The sequence below is a fragment of the Triticum dicoccoides genome, chromosome 2A (assembly GCF_002162155.2).
Source record: "Triticum dicoccoides isolate Atlit2015 ecotype Zavitan chromosome 2A, WEW_v2.0, whole genome shotgun sequence".
Lineage (NCBI taxonomy): Eukaryota > Viridiplantae > Streptophyta > Magnoliopsida > Poales > Poaceae > Triticum > Triticum dicoccoides.
Window position 1 is genome coordinate 7613148 of NC_041382.1, and position 5413 is coordinate 7618560.

Below are 5413 nucleotides of genomic sequence, written 5' to 3' on the forward strand. Positions count from 1 at the left end.
CCATGGAATTCTGGTGTTGATCATGTTTTGCTCTAGGGAGAGGTTTAGTCAACGGATCTGCTACATTCAGGTCCGTATGTACTTTACAAATATCTATGTCTCCATCTTGAACATTTTCACGAATGGAGTTGAAGCGACGCTTGATGTGCCTTGTCTTCTTGTGAAACCTGGGCTCCTTGGCAAGTGCAATAGCTCCAGTGTTGTCACAGAAGAGCTTGATCGGCCCCGACGCATTGGGTATGACTCCTAGGTCGGTGATGAACTCCTTCACCCAAATTGCTTCATGCGCTGCCTCCGAGGCAGCCATGTATTCTGCTTCACATGTAGATCCCGCCACGACGCTCTGCTTGCAACTGCACCAGCTTACTGCCCCACCATTCAAAATATACACGTATCCAGTTTGTGACTTAAAGTCATCCAGATCTGTGTCGAAGCTAGCGTCGACGTAACCCTTTACGACGAGCTCTTCGTCACCTCCATAGACGAGAAACATTTCCTTAGTCCTTTTCAGGTACTTCAGGATATTCTTGACCGCTGTCCAGTGTTCCTTGCCGGGATTACTTTGGTACCTTCCTACCAAACTTACGGCAAGGTTTACATCAGGTCTGGTACACAGCATGGCATACATAATAGAACCTATGGATGAGGCATAGGGGATGACACTCATCTCTTCTATATCTTCTGTCGTGGTCAGACATTGAGCTGAGCTCAATTTCATACCTTGTAACACAAGCAAGAACCCCTTCTTAGACTGATCCATATTGAACTTCTTCAATATCTTATCAAGGTATGTGCTTTGTGAAAGACCTATGAGGCGTCTTGATCTATCTCTGTAGATCTTGATGCCTAATATATAAGCAGCTTCTCCAAGGTCCTTCATTGAAAAACTTTTATTCAAGTAGGCCTTAATGTTGTCCAGAGTTCTATATCATTTCCCATCAAAAGTATGTCATCTACATATAATATGAGAAATGCTACAGAGCTCCAACTCACTTTCTTGTAAACGCAGGCTTCTCCATAAGTCTGTGTAAACCCAAACGCTTTGATCATCTCATCAAAGCGAATGTTCCAACTCCGAGATGCTTGCACCAGCCCATAAATCGAGCGTTGGAGCTTGCACACCTTGTCAGCATTCTTAGGATCGACAAAACCTTCCGGCTGCATCATATACAATTCTTCCTTAAGGAAACCATTAAGGAATGCCGTTTTGACGTCCATTTGCCATATCTCATAATCATAGAATGCGGCAATCGCTAACATGATTCGGACGGACTTCAGCTTCGCTACCGGTGAGAAAGTCTCATCGTAGTCAACCCCTTGAACTTGTCGATAACCCTTAGCGACAAGTCGAGCTTTATAGATGGTCACATTACCATCCGCGTCTGTCTTCTTCTTAAAGATCCATTTATTTTCTATGACTCGCCGCTCAACGGGCAAGTCAGTCAAAGTCCATACTTTGTTTTCATACATGGATCCTATCTCGGATTTCATGGCTTCTAGCCATTTGTCGGAATCCGGGCCCACCATTGCTTCTTCATAGTTCGAAGGTTCACCGTTGTCTAACAACATGATTTCCAAGACAGGGTTGCCGTACCACTCTGGTGCGGAACGTGTCCTTGTGGACCTTCGAATTTCAGTAGGAGCTTGATCAGAAGTATCTTGATCATCATCATTGACTTCCTCTCTTGTCGGTGCAGGCACCTCAGAAACATTTTCTTGAGTTGCGCCATTTTCTGGTTCAAGAGGTAATACTTCATCAAGTTCTACTTTCCTCCCACTTACTTCTTTCGAGAGAAACTCTTTCTCTAGAAAGGACCCATTCTTGGCAACAAAGATCTTGCCTTCGGATCTGAGGTAGAAGGTATACCCAACAGTTTCTTTAGGGTATCCTATGAAGACGCATTTTTCCGATTTGGGTTCGAGCTTTTCAGGTTGAAGTTTCCTGACATAAGCATCGCATCCCCAAACTTTTAGAAATGACAGCTTAGGTTTCTTCCCAAACCATAATTCAAACGGTGTCGTCTCAACGGATTTCGGCAGAGCCCTATTAAAGTGAATGCGGCAGTCTCTAAAGCATAGCCCCAAAAAGATAGCGGTAAATCGGTAAGAGACATCATAGATCGCACCATATCTAATAGAGTGCGATTACGACGTTCGGACACACCATTACGCTGAGGTGTTCCAGGCGGCGTTAGTTGTGAAACTATTCCACATTTTCTTAAGTGTGTGCCAAACTCGTGACTCAAGTATTCTCCTCCACGATGTGATCGCGGGAACTTGATTTTCCTGTCACGTTGATTCTCAACCTCACTATGAAATTCCTTGAACTTTTCAAAGGTCTCAGACTTGTGTTTCATTAAGTAGACATACCCATATTTACTTAAGTCATCAGTGAGGGTGAGAACATAACGATAGCCACCGTGAGCCTCAACACTCATTGGACCGCACACATCAGTATGTATGATTTCCAATAAGTTGGTTGCTCGCTGCATTGTTCCTGAGAACGGAGTCTTGGTCATTTTACCCATGAGGCATGGTTCACACGTGTCAAATGATTCGTAATCAAGAGACTCTAAAAGTCCATCAGCATGGAGCTTCTTCATGCGTTTGACACCTATGTGACCAAGGCGGCAGTGCCACAAGTATGTGGGACTATCATTATCAACCTTACTTCTTTTGGTACTCACACTATGAATATGTGTAGCATTACGCTCGAGATTCATTAAGAATAAACCATTCACCATCGGAGCATGACCATAAAACATATCTCTCATATAAATAGAACAACCATTATTCTCGGATTTAAATGAGTAGCCATCTCGTATTAAACGAGATCCTGATACAATGTTCATGCTCAAACTTGGCACTAAATAACAATTATTGAGGTTTAAAACTAATCCCGTAGGTAAATGTAGAGGTAGCGTGCCGACGGCTATCACATCGACCTTGGAACCATTCCCGACGCGCATCGTCACCTCGTCCTTCGCCAGTCTCTGCTTATTCCGTAGCTCCTGCTTTGAGTTACAAATGTGAGCAACCGCACCGGTATCAAATACCCAGGAGCTACTACGAGTACTGGTAAGGTACACATCAATTACATGTATATCACATATACCTTTCGTTTTGCCGGCCTTCTTGTCCGCTAAGTATTTGGGGCAGTTCCGCTTCCAGTGACCACTTTCCTTGCAATAAAAGCACTCAGTCTCGGGCTTGGGTCCATTCTTTGGCTTCTTCCCGGTGGCTTGCTTGCCGGGCACGGCAACTCCCTTGCCGTCCTTCTTGAAGGCTTTCTTACCCTTGCCCTTCTTGAACTTAGTGGTTTTATTCACCATCAACACTTGATGTTCCTTTTTGACTTCTACCTCTGCTGATTTCAGCATTGCAAATACTTCAGGAATGGTCTTTTCCATCCCCTGCATATTGAAGTTCATCACAAAGCTCTTGTAGCTCGGTGGAAGCGACTGAAGGATTCTGTCAATGACCGCGTCATCCGGGAGATTAACTCCCAGCTGAGTCAAGCGGTTATGTAACCCAGACATTGTGAGTATGTGCTCACTGACAGAACTATTTTCCTCCATCTTACAGCTGAAGAATTTGTCAGAGACTTCATATCTCTCGACTCGGACATGAGCTTGGAAAACCATTTTCAGCTCTTCGAACATCTCATATGCTCCGTGTCTCTCAAAACGCTTTTGGAGTCCCGGCTCTAAGTTGTAAAGCATGCCGCACTGAACGAGGGAGTAGTCATCGGTACGTGCCTGCCAAGGGTTCATAACGTCTTGTTCTGCAGGGAGAATAGGTGCGTCACCCAGCGGTGCTTGTAGGACATAATCTTTCTTGGCAGCTATGAGGATGATCCTCAGGTTCCGGCCCCAGTCCGTGTAGTTGCTGCCATCGTCTTTCAGCTTGGTTTTCTCTAGGAACGCGTTGAAGTTGAGGACTACGTTGGCCATTTGATCTACAAGACATATTGTAAAAATTTTAGACTAAGTTCATGATAATTAAGTTCATCTAATCAAATTATTCACTGAACTCCCACTTAGATAGACATCCCTCCAGTCATCTAAGTATAACATGATCCGAGTTAACTAGGCCGTGTCCGATCATCACGTGAGACGGACTAGTCAACATCGGTGAACATCTTCATGTTGATCGTATCTTCTATACAACTCATGCTCGACCTTTCGGTCTTCTGTGTTCCGAGGCCATGTCTGTACACATGCTAGGCTCGTCAAGTCAACCTAAGTGTTTTGCATGTGTAAATATGTCTTACACCCGTTGTATGTGAATGTTAGAATCTATCACACCCGATCATCACGTGGTGCTTCGAAACAACGAACTGTCGCAATGGTGCACAGTTAGGGGGAACACTTTCTTGAAATTATTATGAGGGATCATCTTATTTACTACCATCGTTCTAAGTAAACAAGATGAAAAACATGATAAACATCACATGCAATCAAATAATAACAGTGACATGATATGGCCAATATCACATAGCTCCTTTGATCTCCATCTTGGGGCTCCATGATCATCTTGTCGCCGGCATGACACCATGATCTCCATCATCATGATCTCCATCATCGTGTCTCCATGAAGTTGCTCGCCAACTATTACTTCTACTACTATGGCTAACGCGTTTAGCAATAAAGTAAAGTAATTTACATGGCGTTTCTCAATGACACGCAGATCATATAAAAAATATAGACAACTCCTATGGCTCCTGCCGGTTGTCATACTCATCGACATGCAAGTCGTGATTCCTATTACAATAGCATGAACATCTCATACATCACATATAGATCATTCATCATTCATCACAACTTTGGCCATATCATATCACAAAGCACTTGCTGCAAAAACAAGTTAGACGTCCTCTAATTGTTGTTGCAAGTTTTACGTGGCTGAAGTAGGGTTCTAGCAAGAACGTTTTCTTACCTACGTGAAAGCCACAACGTGATTTGTCAACTTCTATTTACCCTTCATAAGGACCCTTTTCATCGAATCCGCTCCAACTAAAGTAGGAGAGACAGACACCCGCCAGCCACCTTATGCAACTTGTGCATGTTAGTCGGTGGAACCGGTCTCACGTAAGCGTACGTGTAAGGTTGGTCCGGGCCGCTTCATCCCACAATACCGTTGAAGCAAGATAAGACTAGTAGCAGCAAGAAAGTTGACAACATCAACACCCACAACAAATTGTGTTCTACTCATGCAAGAGAACTACGCATAGACCTAGCTCATGATGCCACTGTTGGGGAACGTTGCAGAAAACAAAAATTTTCCTACGGTTTCACCAAGATCCATCTAGGAGTTCATCTAGCAACGAGTGATTAGATGCATCTACGTACCTTGTAGATCGCGAGCGGAAGCGTTCAAAGAACGGGGATGAGGGAGTCGTACTCGTCGTGAT